We start from the raw sequence: 18,538 nt of genomic DNA, 5'->3' as shown, positions 1-18,538 counted from the left end.
CCCCCATTCATTAGTTCGCCGTTTGTGAAAATTGTTTAGTCAGCTGCGAACACTAGTAATCAGTGAATTATCGCAGTTACTTATTAGCGAATAATTGAAATCCGAATTACGTAATTAAACTCGTGGAAATTTTATTGTCAGTCGGAAGATACTACTCGACTCCCATCAATCTCCTTGGTTTTACAACGCGGTCTGCGTTTTCCTCCTTCGTTGATTACTTCTTTTCTGCAAAGATTAGCTCGCTATTCTTGAGTCTCAACGACCGTTTCTTTGCTTACCGCAAACCGTCGACTTATCAGTTCCTTATGTAACGTGTCGAAAACATTTGTCATTTTTATATAGAAATCGTATCATGGTTTAAAATAGCACTCGCGTCCATTTGCATCGCGTCGCTATCCCTTCTATCGATCTACATATTTTCAAACATTTTCCGATGAATCAGCGATTCTTTTCCAAGATTTTCCACTCGATTCATCGCGTGCAGAGTTAAATCGCATGGATCTCGTTCGATCGTTCCGGATTCACGGCAATCGATCATTGTCTTCCACTTTTTCGCTCACGAAAATCCTTAACCGTATAGGAAATCACGTTGAACGTACAAAGAGAAGAAAATGTAATGTTCTTTGTTGTGTTCCACGCGTTTCGGTGTGCACGGTTTCGTGGCAGAACCTGACACTTGCGATGGCATGCACACCGGCGGTGAGCAGACTATAGGCAACGCACACATAGGCAAGAACGCAACATGGCAACCGTGGCAGTGTGGCAGGACGTAGACGATGGTTATACGTAGAAGTTCCAGTGGCAGGGGGTCAGTGTAAAACGGCCTTCTGTCCGCAACGTGTCGAACGTCGTTTCTATAAGCGAGTCAGTTGCCGCAGTGTCACTCCAGTTCGTTTACAAACACGTCCCACAGCCAGAAACCGGAGTGGATCGTTTCGTCGTTTGGTAACACGACAGAAAGTGTCGAAACGTTGTGGCCATCGTCGATAAAACACGCTGACTCGCAGTGTACGAGGATTAAAGGTAAACCGATGGAGATATATAGGGGCTGGATCGCGATTTCCACCAACCGGGACACGCGCCACATACAAAAGTATTTCCGCGTATTTTCTGCACGTTGCTCCGTATCAACATCTACCGCTTTCCTTCTTTTCCAGTTGCTAAGCAACGCGTTACTCCTGTTAACGAATTCTCGGCATTCCCGTCTTTTAAATGCAACCGAGACTCCATTTCGTTAAACGTTGATCTTATCGGTCTCTTCGAGACATCTCTTCCCTCTTAGAATTTTCGCCCGAAAACAGCGTACAACGCGTGATTTGATTCAAATTTCATTGGAATATCAGCCTTTTCTTATAGCGTTGTTTATTCAGACATAGCACATACGACACTTTGGTCAGTATAGCGGTACTCAGCATTGGTGACAAAATTAGGCGTTCTCTCTAGTAGCTTCCAGAAACATGCTTCTCTCTTCGTTGAAAACACGAGCCTCTTATTTCTCCGCAATACTCGCTGTGTCGATTCTCTGTGTAAAAGATCTGTCAGATGTCGAAAATCGAAGTCTGCGTTGTCTAGATTTTGCTCAAAGATCGTCTCTTCGTAGAAGAAAGTTTTTTCCCGTACGAATCTCGTAAAATTTCGTCAACAAATTCCTCCTGCCCCCTTTTTATTTTAAAAAACGACGTATTCGAGCGTAGGGCACACTGATTGTTACGTCGTCCTACGATGTTACGAGTGTTTATGTTTTCATTCGCGTGTTAGGTGTTTTCGTGGAATTTAAAATTTGGTGAAACCTCGAAACCAGTTACACTAGCCATCGCGCAACACGACCAGGTAAAACTGCTCTGTGTTAGCTTCGCGTATGATACTTCGGTACACTTGTATGCGTGACTCGTCCCATTGGTCGTATTTGACCTGGTCGAGCCAGGTAGCACAGAGTGTTACCAGTTTTAGTCTTGGCTCTGCTTTAAGGATGCACGCAACGCCACCGGTTCTACGACGAGATATCGATTTTTCAGAATCCGCGTGGCCGAAACATGTGCGCTTCCGGTTTGAATCTCGCGCGTTCTATTTCGCCGTTGTTCGTATACTTTCTGACTCGTATTTTTAAACGAGGTCATTGTTATCACTGATCGTCGCCTAATCCGATGACTGTTTCCAGAGGAATTTAAAAATGTAACAAAGGTCGCCTGGTTGGCCTCAAGGTGGGGAGAGCAGTCGTAACTATGTCGAGCGTGCTGTCCACGAATAACTATTGAAAAATTAGAAACACTTATATCTAAATTAAGAAGTTATCCATATGAAAATAAGTAATTAGACGTAACGAAATATCGTGATATTCTCGACGACATTGTACTGCGCAGCTTTAAACACGAAGCGTAATCGGTGACACGGTATACTATTGGTATGTGGACTTTCGAAAGAAAAGTTTCGTCGATTCGTTTGCGAACACGTATGGCCGTGATACAAAATACAACGGACATTTTTCGAATAGCGTTGGATGGAACGAAGCGTTTGGGATTATAGAAAACCGCGCTTCAATCGTGTTTAGAGCAGCGAACGTGTAAACATTCGCGATTCTTTACCTGATTGGAATTCGTGTGCGATGCATCGTCGCATAAAATGAAATTCGTATAGCAGAATTCGACTAGAGTAAAATAAAGAGACATTGCGCGAGAGATTCCCGTTTCTACGTATTATATTATTTTGTTAAATGTGTCGAACACGGAGAATCGCGTTCGTCGAGCGCTCCAAAACGCGATTCGAGCGCGTGGATATGGCCTTCGTGCAGAAAATAGCCCGCCGATCGTGAATCACGCGAGATAGCAGGCTCGCGAGCAGCTTTTCGATCGTCGAAACAGAAGGAATCACCTTCAGAGTCGAACGCGCTTTTATCTAAAGGTCTACAAACAAATCTTACGTCAGCTTGATAGCGGGGTACAAAGGTAGCTGCACGCCAACTTTGAAATTCACCAGCTTAAGCAACCATGTTATTATCTTAAACCCAGCCCATTTTACAACAACGTAGTGTTCGCGACATTCAAACGTAGCTTATACGTCGACTTGCAGTTTCAAAGAGTATACCGCGTGGTGTACAACGTCAAATTGGTTCTTCTGCATGGACGAACGATATCTACGTATCTGCTGTTTACAAAGTAGAAGATTCTTCGGAATATATAATACAAGTTTCTAAAGAATCTATTCTTGACCGAGGTTTCAGGCCAAGTGTCGCGTTGTTGCGATGCTTCGGCTTACCAGAAAGCATTATCGCTTTCCCCACTCCGAGCAAGACCCTTACACAGCATTCGTTTCAAGTTTCAAGGCCTAGGCAGCATGACATCAGGTCATTTGCCATCACCCATTTACACATACTTGAGTTTCGTTTTCCGCGTCTCGAGTTTGACGCCAGTCTGCTTAATCGATTCAACTTGGTTTTCCACTTTACACGATGCTTGAGTAATGTTCCGTGGGCGAGAAAAACGTCGTACGAACGCGCTCCAAAATCTTACGTAAGCGGCAAGATACGCGAAAGGCGGTGCACATTATCTCGACGGTGCAAGAGATTTTTCTGCCAGCGTAATGGAGCAAGGTAAACGAAGTCGATTAGTTGGCTGGAAACGCGTGGACGCGATTCTATCCGTTCATTGTCATTCCCGGCAGATGAATGGCCGCATATTTTCCTCGCGGAACCCTATATCCCGTGGAACGTTGCTCTGCTGGCGAACGTGTACCGCATGGGAACACCCGTTCTATGTACTCTCGCCGTCATCATGAACGAGCTATTCTCTGCGACGTTCGAGTTACTTTGCGCGTGTACGCGTCCGCTCCTCTTTGATCGGCCAAAAATAAAAACGCCCGAGGTGAGTCGAGAGAGAGACATGGGTGAAAAGAGAGCGTCTCTTGGGTGTTGCGAGGCCGCGCGTACCCGTCACGGTCGATCGGAAAGTTCCGTGGTGTCTCGTTCGAAACGCGTCGTTTCATTTAAATACGAGTCGTGTGTGTGTAGCTCTGCTTATGACACTACAGTCACCAGAGATGATTAACGTTTCTAAGACGCTTGGATAGCGAGAATTCTAAAGTCAAGTACGTTTATCACAAACGACGAGCGCGATGAATAAAAAAGCACGACGGAAACGAGCTAGGTTGGAACGATCCGATCGGCCAGGGACGTAGTATGCAAATCAAATTACGCTCGTAGCGATTTTCCATCGAAGGCTACCAACGTCCAGGCCGCATTAGCGGGATCGAAATTATTTAGAGGATCGATCGGGCCACGGGGCAATATTTTCCGCGATAATGAAATTTGTTGCCGGGCCAAGCCTGGCGATCCGTTCACCACGAAATTTATGTATATCCTGTGTTTCGGCCGCGATGCATCATTTTGCCCCTTGACAAGTAATTAAACGGCCTTTCTATGGCGATCGGGCGCGACTCCCTTTGAAAATGCAGGTTCGCGTGTTTAATTTAGTTTTTGAAACGCGCGGCGGGTACCTCCTCTACGAAAGAAATAAATCAACGTAAGCAAGCGCTCGATGATCAGTCGTTTTTTTTTTGCTTAAAAGCAATCGATATATATGTACACGACGATTCTGCAGATCTTCCGGTTTTTCATCGGTTTTTAAACGTGTCAGATTATACAAGACATTCAATTCGTATGCGTCTTTGTTTTACGTATTGGACGCGCTACCGTTGCATTCTATGAAACACTGGCTGATGAATATGCGACCGTTTCTTGGACGTTTCAAGACCAAACGAGGCTCTCACCTTTGCAACGTTTTGTAAGCATTTGCTTATAATAAGAATGACATCAGCGATCTGAAATAAACCGCTGCGTTACCCAAATCGACGTGTATTCTGTCGTTTACTTTAAATGGAAATATTCGTTATCTGTTTAAAGCTGAATTATTCAAGCGAATGGCGTTCAATTTTTCAGGAGAATTTTCAGTATCGGAACTAGATGACACTTTGCAAAAATCGCCTTCGTCGATCGTCTACCAGATTGTCAGACGTTCTATTCGAAAGATCGATGCTTCCTGTTGCTGTGTCTGGCTCGTATAGATGGAACGCGGGGCCTGCAGGGATAAACGTACTGCGCAACGTTTCATCGTCTATCTTTTTTCACCCTGTTTTTTGTACCTCGATTCTGCATCCTGCAGAAGTGCAGCCTTGAAAGCTAGCTCGCTCGCATCGCTCGTGCAGACAGTTTCTTCGTTGTCTTATTACAGATAACGATAACGCATACCGAGTCACGGAGGTAGATAAAAATACGAATTGCATCCTCCCCTTTGACGTTAATGGGCAAAGGTTTTATTGCTTGTGAAAATGACCAGCCGCCCGGTTCTTTGTCTTGCTTTCGAGCTTTTTCATTTACACTGACGCATCGCATGTTTCAATTAATAAATAAAACATTAATTCCGCCGTGCTATTGTACGACACCTGAATAATACATTTTATCTTCTAAAATTCCTGAAAAAGAAAAAAAAAGAAAAACATAGCACAACCGGTGCCCGGAATAAAATAATCGCGATAAGCGTCATGTAAAAAAAAAGAAAGAGAAAAACAAAAAAGTCAATGAAAAATAGGGAATATCGAGGAAAGTTTATCAAACAGGTAACAACTCGAACGATTTTGTATCGATGTAGAGTCGCGATGCTTTTTTCCCTCGCCCATCTAAAGTTACGATACTTTCTCTCTTTTTTCCGACTGCAAAACGGCGCGTTATCCCGTGGAGGGTAATAACGAATCTCTTGAACATGATCGTATGATGAAACTCGTTTCAATCGGAAGATTTCGTTCCAAGGTGCCGCGTGAAAAATGCAAACGCCAGTTAACGTGAACCGTGCACATGCATACGTATCTGCATACAACTCGATAAACTTATTGCACGAATGCGTTTAACAACTGTGATTTCCGACTCTGGGAATCGCGTATCGATATCACTGACGCATCCATGGCGTTCCGTGAAGCAACTGTTAATATTGATTTTCCGAGTTGCTCGTTATTCGATGTCCTGGATATTTCGATAAGCTCCTCTTTCCTGAACGTTGCAATAGTTACTGGAAATTAAACATCTGTAGTTTCTCGTGTAATCCCATAAGTTGCTCCATTTTTTTGATTGGTTGTAATTTTGAATCGGGTTCGGATCACATAAGAGAATTGATAGCTAAATCGAGAGATATTTGTATAAACTCGTTCGCTACATAGTCAACAATTAAGATCGCGATTCCTGTAAATACGTAGAGCCACTGTGAAAAATATTCGAATTATTGCCGTAACAAAGTTTTATAAATACGTTATGTGTATTATGTAAATCTTTCATGAAATTTCATTAGCATCGAAATGACACACGATTATCGTGACTATAGTGGTACAATTTAGAGCCAACGTAGATCTGTATATAAAGGTTACGAGACGTTTATTACAATGATATATCTAATAAAACCGTATCGTATATGTCGTACGAACAGTTCCCTTAAGTATGTAATTGCTAAATGTGCTAAAAGTGACTGAATGCGTTAAAATATCGTGTACCTTCTATGTACATTCTCGAATTTGTTTTAAACTCTACCAGTGTGATCGTCACAGTTGTATTTCAATGTTGTAATCATTTCTTTAACACACGTAGTATATTAAGGAAAAGTTTCCATAAGTGTTTAAATACTTTAATGACCTACTGTATATATGGAACATTAGTGGAATAGCCTTTCCCAAGGTAATTTGATAGTTTGATCGTTGGCGACTCGTAATCACATAGCCGGACTTCTAATATCTCGCGTGGTTTCCGTTTGTCGGTCACTCGAGGCTCTCACAAACGTAAACACTCTTCAATTTCACTCCATTGTTATTATAATATCCATTTACAAAAAATTATACGCGACTGATTTTCACTGTTGATGGATTATTTCTCAGAAGTCGAATATTATTCCTATTACGAATTTAGTCGGCAGGAAACGTCGATATGGCGCTCAATCGATCGAGTTTACGACCACGCATCCCAGAATTATCCAGCGTACGCAATTACGACTTCCCATTTAGCCACGTTCCCCCGGCTTTCCTTTCTTGCCGATGTTCTCGCGCAATTTTAGGTGGATCGATCGAGAAGTTCCGACCGCGTCCTAATGGTTGCCGCGTTAATACACGTGGAAGGGTAGCCTCTATAATTTGCGCGGCGTGCATGTATGCACGGAACAGGCGACCAGAAAACAAGCAGAGAAAATGATCGTCGGCCTAGTCGAGTCGGTGCTTTCGAGCGATTCGTTTCTTGCCTGAAAATTTGCACAGCTTATCGATCCTCCGCGGTTCAACGCTTTTGTACCAGATCCTTCCACTTCCGATTCGAAGGTGTAGTGTAGGTGAAACTTCTTATTTTAATTTCCTTCCAAAGACACTGGGGTATTCGTTTGGAGCAAATTGTTTTCAGATATTCGAAGTAATACTCGTTTACGATAAATCTACATACGTAGGACGTTTTCCACGTATAGCATATTCTCCACGTGTTCCGGCTCGTGTTTCGTTCGTTCGCCAGTTTCAACGTGTCAGTCCTCTTCAGCGTCGTGCCGCGATGTTTACAGAACGTCAGCATACTGTGAGTCGATGCAATAGCTGGGATCCGCTGCTATCGCGAAAGCTTCCGATAAATCTACTAGGTCGAACGAGTGTGAGCAACTTCCGGGTAAAAATCTACTTGCCATACGTAGGCCTTTAGAAACATCAAGAATAAAATTTCTTCTGAATAAACGTTTCACCAAGTACTCCGATTACGTCGATAAATCGTTGGTCCGAACCCACGCGTTGTTTTGAAAGATAGTGAAACAAGATCGGAGAAAACTATTCAGCGGTTTGGCAATCTCACAATGGGTCGGGAGATTCACCGGAGTCTACGAGGCGATCGATCGCGTTGTAGCGAAAGCTACGATCGGTGTGCGTGCACCTTTAAGTACATAGCCTGGAGATACACCATCGATCGTTGCAGAGGTCGACGTACTCGCGTTAGCTCGAACTTTCGTGCAATTTATTGTCCTGTTCTTAGAGCGAACGATCCGTTGTGTCGGATCGGAGTCGAACCTGAACCATGCTCGCGGTTGCTCGACCGATTGAACGCCATCTGCGAAGGTCAATTAGCGGTAAAATTCATTATGAAACGAAGCAAAAAGAGACTGCTGGAAGGAGCTGGCCAGAGTAGTACGGTTCGCTGGTCACGATAATCCTTCCTGAGAGCCGAAACTTCGAACGCGAGAACTTTACGAAATTTTCTGTTACGAAAATTAGCGAAGTCGCTAATCTAATTTTGTAACTTGTCTTTTTATCAAAGTTTAACGTATCTAAAAGCTTAGAACGTTCTATTCTTATCACGAGTATGGCACGTTTCGATCGGTTGTTTTTTATCTTTTCGTCGATGGTCGTCAATTTCCTGATAACAACAAGGTTATCAGTCGATCTCGATGAATTCCTTTTCCAGTTAAGAGAAGCGAAAGCTCGCGATGTGACGATTTCCCTCTGTTCTTCTGCGAAACCGGTCGCGCTCGACAGTATACAGTAGCTAAACAAGCTGCACGGTAGTTTTCTAGTGCCTTCATTGTTCAATGTCAGCGTTTCTTGTTCGACTCGGTCTAAGCTAGATGATAGGTAGACGCGTAGTGTATAGAAAACCAGAGAGGCTTTCGGTAAAGAAAAATCGCGTAACAGCCGGACTGCCGTTTTTCTTCGCGATCTCTATAGCTGCCAAGAATGCTACTTTCTTCGAGATATTTTCGTAAGTACGCTTGTTCTCGATGGGTACGAAAGAGTCGATCGAACTTCTTCCATTGTCTATGCATACGTAACCTCTGATACGAAAAGTTGAAAATATTTCATCAAATTCAACATTCTCTTGCCCTCAAAGAGAAAATATTATCGTTTCACTGAAATAATCTTTCGATAGAGTCCAGTAAATATTCCCATGCAAATGCAAGTGGAGGCAATACGGGATCCTAAAAAGGGAAATATTCCGTGGCAGACTCTTTCGAACGGTTCTCCATGTCTAGACGTACCTTCGTGTTTCATCTGCCCAAGGCGTCGTCGGAATTCCTCGCTCGGAGGGAAAACTGAAATTTTCTCCGACTACGGTGCACCAAAACTCCATTCCCCTTTTTCCAGTGTCCGCGTCGCGTCACAGCGTCGTCGCCTAACGGGTGGGAGGAGGGAAGCAAGGGGTGGGAGAAGGAAAGTTTCGAACACAGCCTCGAGGTGGCAAGCAACGGGATCCCGAATGATTGATAGGAACGGGCAACGTTGCACGTTCGTATCGTGATCCTAGGGTAGAAATATAAGCTGGCTGGAATAAAATTCGCGTTCACCTGTGCGATTCAGATGCAAATGCAGAAGGCACACTGGTTGTGCAACAAACTTTTAAAGACTTTCTCGTTCTGCCGCGTTCTTGGTGCGGTTAGTAACACGACTCGAAGGATACGAAAACAGTGGCTCTGCAGTCTTCGATGCACGCGCGCAGGCTCAAGAACGTATTCGAACATTTGTAGATGCGCTTTATGAATACATTATGTGCGTTACGCGACATATTTTGAAATTTCATTAGCGCTTTTATGAAATTCAACTATCACGAGTGTAGAGTCTGGAATCAATCTGAAGATATTTAACACCTTTCATACGCTTCAGATAGCTGTTCATGCTATATATTAATTTTTTATTAGATATACATGCAAGAGATATCCTTGCAGTAGATATCGCGTAGCCTTTGTATACGAGTACGTTTTCAGATCGGTTTCAAATTCGGCCAATATAGTCACGATAGCGTGTCTTTTTATAGTGTTAATGAAATTTCAAAACGTTTTACATAACGTATACAATATGCATGTAAAAGTTGTCTATGATACGAGTTGTAAATAATTAAATACATTCGTGAGCCAGTGTAGGCCTATAGATCTAAGTTAATACGAAGGTCTTGCTAACTATAGAACTTGTTTAATTGGTATATATTAGAAATTAGTCGTGTTTATGGAGTAGCACAGTTGGACACCGTTCACGAGAATTAAGATAAAAACATTTTTATTATCTCTATGGAGTACGGGCAAAACAATTCAATTGTCTTGAATTCTTCACTCTTGCTTTCCTTATTTTTTTCTATTAAGCCGGGTGGAGTTGAGATCGAGCTCGTTCTCAGAAACTCGGATTATTGACATTGGCATTTTTCTGTTTATATAGACTATCGCGCACGTTAATGGCTGCCAGGGTCGTCGGCTAGGAGCCGTTTAACGAAGTTTCGTGCTGCCAGTGCGATAATACAGCCCGTAACCGATGAGTGTAAGTATCAATCGATCGGGCTCATATTCATTCCCGATCCGCGGAATCTCGTTATTCGCGTAACGTTCCGGTTTTTATCCTTCGTGATCGTAGTTCGTCGACCTGTACGAGTTCATTGTTAGACGCCGCGTCGCATATTTCCGCGCGCGTGACGCGAAAACCACGGACAGCTCGTATGTTCGACGCGTTTTTACATAGCTCGTTGCAACGTCGATTTTTCGATTGTTTCGCATATGTTTGCCAATTCTTTTTCCATGTAACGAGGAAGGCACGAGAGGCGTTTCGTAAATACGAGAGTCAGTCGTGTCATCTCTCTAGCCGAGTCGACGTATCGAATTAAAACGACCCGGTCGAATTAAGTCTAATAAAACGCGGCCGGTTCTGCGTCCGAGGCGCGCTCATTTAGTTCGGTTAAATGATCGGATTCAGAGATGCCGCGTAGGCCGCATAAGCAGCACATAAATTAATTAGAACGATGTTGGGACGGTTACGTCACACGACAACGCGTAATCGTGCGATGCAAAGTAAGTATAATCGTGGAAATAAAAAGAATTTCCGGGATAGAGCGTCGCATGACTCTTGACGCAGATATTGCGTTCATTCGCGAGAAACGTATTGATAATTGCTAGCTACTCGATGTTTATGCAAATTTGAAGGTGCAAGAATAAACAGAACGCGTCTAATATGCAAAAATATGGAAAATATTTAAAGTAAAGTATTTGTTACACCATTTAATTGGTGAAACAGATCTTAGATTAGGTATATTCATTTCTTTAATTATTGGGTTGTTTGGAAAATTCATAGCGAAATTTATAAAGCAATTAAAGCAATTTAGAAATATTTCCATGGAATTAAGATTTTATCGAATCATTCGCTTCTCGTTTAATAATCCTTCTATTTCTCTATAATTTTCTTAAATATAGAACAGATTTTTATATCGATTTTCCAATACGATACGAAGTCAATATTTCCGAACAACTCGATACATCCATATAAATATGAAATTATGTAATTTGATAATCGTAGTTAGAATACTATTTTTGATATAAATGTTGTTTCTGAACAGGTTAGGTTGGCAGGCGGACATATGGTGAAGCAGAGGAGGTTTATCGGAAATACGAATAACAAGATGATCAACATACGAGAATATTTATAGGCTTTTTAGGTGAAATCGTGGAATATATACGTGTCCATATACACCGTGTATAGGATCAGTGAACGACGAGTGAACACGCGGATCGATTTGCATGCCGCTGAAGGAGAGCACACGGCCTCGTAGCCACGACGCAACCGGTCACGTTCCGATAGGCGACAAATTGTAAAACGTGTGAGCTGCCCAGGTATCCAGAGTGAATGTAAAATAAACGATCTTCGATAGATTTCAGAGGACGACAGCAGCGGCGCGTACATACGCGTACGTTTAGTTATGATTAGCCTCTGCGATAACAGCCTGATTTCTCATTTTTACATAATTCTCGCGAGATGTTTGATTTTCACGCGCAGGTAAGTGGAACGTTTCGTGTAACTGCTCATATTCTGAACTCGCCTCCACGGTACAAGTATGGAATAATTCATGTCTCTGTCGTTTCAGATCCGATTTATCGAGCGTTCGTACGAGAAACGAATTTGAAGAGGTTTTCGTAGAAGCGTGTTAAAGATAAAATACAGCGAAGAAAAATTGAGACAAAGAACGAGGAAAACATGAGTCCTTCGTAACACGTGCTGCAAAGAAAGATCAACTATTGATACAGCTGCCGTGTATGCTCGTTCACGCAATTGTTGCTCAGCGAGTTCGTGCTTTGTGTTAGACAGGTACATACGTCCATCGACGTACTTTCTAATACGCCTCTGATCGCTACAAAGAAAAGGGATAGATCTTTCGCCAGGTTTCTCGCCTCCTCTCTCGTCGTCTGTGCCTGGTCAATCGCGAATCGTCTGGTGAAAGTCGCCTCTCTCAACGAGGCGATTACGTACCGCTAACATTCGTCCTCGTGCGATCGACCAGGCACAGTGGAAAATTTATGGCCGGACGAGAGAATGGCGAGGAGTTTGTCGTGATTTTCGCGTGTTGGCGATTCTATCATGGGTGTAATTCTTTTCACGAGAAAGCGACAGTAAGAGAATCTAGAAAGCGATGCAACTATATAAAGGTCAGAATAGAATGAATCGCTGAAACGGTCGTTATTTCCTCGATAAGCATCCAAGCGGGAAGGTTTGCGCCTTTTGCTTCGAATTGGAATTTCAACGATGCGAAACTCGCGGAATTTCCGATCGATTGAGAATCCGACTGGGGAATGGATATTTGAAATAGCGAAGGGTAAAAGACGCGAAGAAATCTACGCGGCGAATATACCCGTTCACATTTCATGCGCGTGGTACCATCTCAATGGTGTTCTATCGCAATATGCTTTCGAAGCAAATGGTAAGAGACCTTCCGCTAAATATTGGTTAACGTCAAGCTTATTCAACGGCACTTTATCATCGTTTAGCGGCAACTCCACTCGAACGTCATTCCGAGTTCTCGTTATTAAATTGTCGTCTTCCGAGTAGCGTTATTCAAGTATTCGAGGATTTCGCGACAATGGAATCGTTATTTGTACTGCCCACCTACGACCTACCTACTAACTACCTTGTTTCAATTGCGTCTTACTAACGTACCAAATCCTTTTTGCAGGTTTTTCTTAGGTTTCCAGCGATTCTAGTATTTCTAAAGAGATAGAGGACAAGCCAAAGTAAACCAGTGATATTTTTTATGCAGTATTTTTCTTCCATTATTGTGAACGAAATAAAGCGAGCGAGAAAGAGAGAAGAAGTGACTAACGAGTCGTATTTGTTGAAAAATTTAAGAGGATTAAGAATATTAATATACTGGATGAATTTTTAAACACCAGAGAGATTTTTGCATTTTTTTTCTACGACTCGAGCGCCGACATCGGCAGGTTTCCTTCAAAATGGTGAGTATCACGAAGTCGTTTAAAAGCGCAACGTTTATCGTATTATTTCGAAATATCGTATCTTATTGTTACGAAATTGACTCGAATTGAAATTGACGAATTGATCGTTTTGGAAATAAGCGTTAACGCTGACTGTCTCGAAAGAATCGCGAAGCGTTCTCCAGTGTTTTCAGGACACGATGCGTGAAATCGTGGCAAGCCACAAATGAAAAGCAAATAAAGAAAAAGAAGAAAAAGAGATAATAATCGTGGCGAAGAGTCACGAGGCTTTCATTGAAGCGCTCAATTTATATCAGTATGGTAGGCGATGTGTTGGCAGCTACACAATTGTTTTGCTGCATCGATGCCGGCGCATCTCGACTCGGTCCATCGCGCTTAATTATAATTAATGAATCGACCTGTGCGTTGCCTGGATTTATTTTCACGGCACGTTCGTCGCCTATAGTCGCATAAGCGTTTGAAAGTTTATAAAGTATGCAAGTTTATAACGAAGGGAATATTCGTTTCATAATCTTTTCAACGACTTCTCAGAGAAACGAGCAATTTGCAACGCTTGATTTTACAGTCGAAACTTTAATTCACCCTTAGTACAAAAATAAAAGGAAAAGTGGAAGGTCGGTAATAATTTCCAAATGGTTCTGCCATACTATACGAAGCGTACTTGTGAAACTTATGCACGCTTTTATATCCTGTTTACGATTCACCACCGCTTCCGGTTGATTCATTATCTAATTCAAGCGATCACAGGATTTCATCATGAGTCGATATTATCGAAACAAAACGTCTCATTTACCAAGTCGTACACATTACGACGTTCTATTTGAAAACGTAGATAATTTAATGTATATAAATTGCTCTTAACCATTGGCAACAAAAAGCACATGGAAGAATATGCGTCCACTTAGCAGCGAACGTTGTTTACAATCATACTTGTTATGTATCAAGGATAAAGTGTTAATTCGCCACAATTCTTCTTTTAAACTCGAACGATTTATAGGAACGAGTAAAGAGGCGCTCGATCAATTTGATACATTGTGAGACGAACCGCGTAACGCGTTTATTACCAGCAAGTTCTTACTGCGAACGAGAATAACATTCAATACTAAACTAGGTTAACATCCTGCTACTTCCAGCAAATGTGTACTTTCTCTGGAATAAAATATCCAGTTAACGCAACGGCTAGCGGGCACGTTTAAAGAGCAACATCCTCGTCGCCATCGTAGTTTTCTAAGTTTCATGGTATTCACTTCGAAATGAGCGCGAAAATATGGCGCAAGAAAGACGCGTCTCACCGACACCACATCGAGCGAACCGTGCTTATTCCTTTATTCTTGTCAGACCAATGGGGCGTCTGTTTCGCGGGAGAAAAAAAGAAAACGCGCGACAATAATACGGAGGAAACGAGGGTGACCCGAATCCGAAAGGCAAATGAAGCCGCAGCCGAGCGGACGTTCAACGCTCGACCACATGGAAAACTCGCGTGTATCAGCGGTTTTCCATATCTCTAGCCGCTGTAGTTCGCATTTTCCGGCGGTGTTGCGCGAGAGCGCGATTAACCCGGGTCTCCAAACTCTGCACCGGTGAAGAATAATTAGCGGTGATACGGTTCACGAAACCAGTATTAATCGGTTTGGAAATAATAGATGCCGCTGCGGCGATTAAGCACGGGGGAAAAAGATACGCGTACGCGGCGAGTACCACGATAATGTCGTTTAATTAGCCAGCACATGCTTGTCGCATGACGTTATACGAGGTTGGAAACGCGACGTGGCTAGTTGAGTGAAAACCCTCCAATTTGTCCTGGAGTTTGTTTCGTACTATATATGTATACTTGTTTCAGTCGTCTGCATTCTGTTTCGTGTCAAACTCCGTGCTGGACTCTATATCCAGCTTGTATAGCGAGTGATTGAATTCGAAGTACGATCCATCGTTCGTTGCGAATCGCTTCACGTCGATAGATTCGCTTTTTTCTCCTCTGTGTTTGCGATTTGAAAATAGTACGAACGATTGTAAAAATTGTTCCCGAGCTTTAGCACGGCCGTCGTTTCAGCTTTCCTTTTTGTTCCATGTTTGGCTCGAATAGACCGTAACATGGATCATTAATTCGAATATATATGATAGAGTTTTCGATAATAACCAACGCTTTCTAATAAAAAGATGGATTATCTGATAGCGTATTGTTAAGAGAAAACCGATCGTTTCACGATCCTGTATGTTGCGCTCGAGCCTTTATCAATGATCTATTGTGTTGTTAGATATCACCGTTGCGCGTACATCGAATCAATGTTTGTAACGCAATGCTTCAAATATCGAAGGTAGTTAATCAATTTATAGAGTAATCTCGTTAAATTCAAATTTGTGTCTCGATTCAATTTCAAGTTTCCCGATAGCTGTTGTCATTACATCAACCCGAAAATATCAACGAATAGTGTTCGACTCGAGGCGAACTCATGAATCGTATTGAATCGGATGAGAAACGAACGTTGGTACGTTCGAACAGGAAGTTTTTGTTTCGGTTACAGAGTTATGATTACATGGTTGAGTACTTCTATAAAAGAGATGAAATAATGAGTGGATGCGCGGTTCAGAAACGTCCCAGTGAACTGGAGATGGAGCGTTCGTTTCGCGATAACGGCTATGATTTTCGTCGGGCGCGGGTTAAGCAAGCGATAAAATATCGTTGGCCATCAATTCGTACGTTTTCATTGCCTCTATTTTTCACCGTTGTAATCCGTCAATAAATTCTGGAAGAAGATAAACTGCCACCACGGTCCGTTGCAAAAATAGGAGCATCGTTACAGAGTATCGACGTTAAAAACGGCAATAAAGCAATAAAAAAGAGAAAAGAAATTGTTAAATTATTCGTCAGCAATTTGGAAGTTGCGTCTATCGATTCATTTTATAAACAAAGCTTTTGAACTCGTCTTCGTACCGTGTTACGCTAATAAGCGTTTACATATCGTCGCATATATGTTATTTAACACCGTGTTTGCTTATTTGAACTTTCATGAGTCATAAGCATATCATTGCTTTACTTTCTTTTTTACTTTATTCTATTATCATATCAGGTATTAATGGCTGACGTGGATGACGAGCGAGAAAATTACAGAAGTGTGATAATTCGCGCGATAAATATTTTTCAGCTCGACCACGCGAGTCTGTGGCACGGTGATACTGCTCGGCGAATCTCGGTTCGGTCTATTTCTGATTTACTCGACATGGTTTACGAAATCCTTCGTTGAAAACGCTACGCGGTTATATTTCGGGCGCACTCCGGTTTATTTAACGCAGGCAAAACACAAACATCGTGTTTGACTAATCACTAAGAAAATCAGTAAAAATCAAGCATCGGATAGTTTTTCGTGAATATCTTCTCCTTTAACGTTAACAAGCTCTGATTTCTTTATTAGCCGTATCATCCAACCATCGTACCAGTTAAGAGTCTGTTAAGAATCTATCCAACGATGGAGTTCACGAAGCTGAGGAAAATCGAACAATTTTATTCAATTACTCCTATTACCGTGGATTTTCCATCGTTCAGGCGATCATCTGTCATCATCTATGCTACTAGTTGTATAACGTGCAATGTTGAAATTCTGATCTATCCCCTAGAACACACGCTATTACTTGGTTTAAACGATGTCAATAGAACTCGACCCGTGCGGATCGCTTACGATCGATCGATTCACGAGCGACCGTATCCGAGTGTCATGATTTCATTTGGTTGCGAAATACGCTCCGATCGGTTCATAGGGTTCGTGTCACGATCCGTGCGTGACTCGTGAATGCGTAGTTGCATGTCGCCGATCGAACGTCGCGTCGTCGTCTAGTTCGAGGTCCCGAGGTCGCGTTTCGTTGGTCGATCGTTCAAGAATGGCTTCGCGACGACGGTCTGCAGGGACTTCTATTTCTGTCGACCACAGCGACGCGACCTGTCGTGCGTTGACTTCGTTTCAATAATTCACGTTGATTACGCCCGGAACCAATTCGAACCGCTCTTATTCTATTAACCGCTCTTTCCACGCGATCGTTCCACTGCAGCGTGGGCTCCGTTGCAAAAGTGGACGCCGAGATTTCGCGAACGATCATGACTGGCGTATTTTTGGAACAGGCTGACCTGACAGAGACGGATACCGAAGTTTCGTGAACAATTTAAACGTACCGTATATGCAAGGTTTCGCAGAGCGAAGGATGATAGATGAGAAGCGATATACAGGTGTTGGCTAGTCATACGAATTTTTCATAACTTTCGCAACTTTTTAGAAATCTTAATCCTAATAACAAGAGTATGGACGCTTTTATTTTCTTACTTTAACCTCGGTCTCGCGCTCTTCCACTATAAACGAGTGGATATTTTATGCATTTCAAAGTTCTACTACATCTTAATGGAACCATCGAAAACAATCGCGATACTCGACTGCAGAATCGTTTTTCAACCGTACGTTGCTCGAGGCTGAAAAGATCTCAGAAACAGCACGATCATCGTCGTTGATAATTCAAAGATCTTTCATTATTTCTGCTGCTTCTGTTCTCCATTTCGCGTTCTTCGGGTAGAATTAAACGAGCGTGTGCAACGAGAGAGTGCACCCCTCGAAAGGGTGTGTAAAAAATCGTCTCAACCCCTTTTCAGCAACGTTTCCAGTGTCGCACCTTTTCTCCACTAGTTCCCGAGGGGTTGTTCTCCCTGTTTTGTTCCTGGTTGCGGGCTGTTCGCGGACCCGCAACCGTGAATCGCGTTAATGCTCGTGCTGCGATTTATGGATGTTGCCTGTGCATCCCCCGGGCAGAAAGAGAAACACAAAGCAACAGAGAAAAATGGAAACAAAGAAAGGAACGCTCGTGAGAAGTGAAATAGTGAGAAGGGTTAGCGTTCTAGCGAAAATAAAATCGAATGTGAAACTGCGGCCGAGGGGAATCTTTCTTTGAGAGCTGCTCGTTTCGCTCGCCAGTCATTGATTGTTATTTCAAAGTCAGCTTTGCAATTTCAACGCTCTCGCAACACGACGATCATTTTTACGCGACCATATCGATAACAAATGTTGTATTGTCGTTAGCTGTTGATGTAGTTATGGCAATACGTTTCGTATTATCCCGACGATATCGCTTAAAATTAGTTATCGTGATACTTTGTGAGGTATATTTCGCGAATCTGTAATTTGTTCAACTCCTATGTTGGCAACCAAAATCTCCATACTCGTTTGGTAATTATAATTAGGCGCCTTGAGTTTATTCTTTCTACACATCAAATATAGAATGATGGTTCTCATCTCAATTCCATATTTTCCCTAAAA

At 42.5% G+C, this 18,538-nt stretch overlaps 1 protein-coding gene across 3 annotated transcripts in view; it reads left to right on the top strand.

Annotated features, from left to right (window-relative positions):
• The first annotated feature begins 760 nt into the window (after positions 1 to 760).
• The window catches only part of LOC100745824 (multidrug resistance protein homolog 49), a 75,385-nt gene continuing 57,607 nt past the window's right edge, over positions 761 to 18,538 (top strand). For 2 of the 3 annotated variants that reach the window (XM_012387228.3, XM_012387225.3), the window contains exons 1-5: positions 761 to 1,023; positions 10,195 to 10,293; positions 11,360 to 11,796; positions 11,885 to 12,105; positions 12,968 to 13,247. The gene's annotated coding sequence lies outside the window, so the exon portion shown is untranslated. Of the gene's footprint in view, positions 1,024 to 10,194; positions 10,294 to 10,698; positions 10,818 to 11,359; positions 11,797 to 11,884; positions 12,106 to 12,967; positions 13,248 to 18,538 lie in introns of those variants that run through there. The other variant, XM_024368561.2, reaches the window with a different exon arrangement.

The sequence above is a fragment of the Bombus impatiens genome, unplaced genomic scaffold (genome assembly GCF_000188095.3).
Source record: "Bombus impatiens unplaced genomic scaffold, BIMP_2.2 scf_0463, whole genome shotgun sequence".
Taxonomy (NCBI): Eukaryota; Metazoa; Arthropoda; class Insecta; order Hymenoptera; family Apidae; genus Bombus; species Bombus impatiens.
The sequence above is the reverse complement of the archived record's forward strand: the minus strand, read 5'-3'. Positions and strand labels throughout refer to the sequence as shown.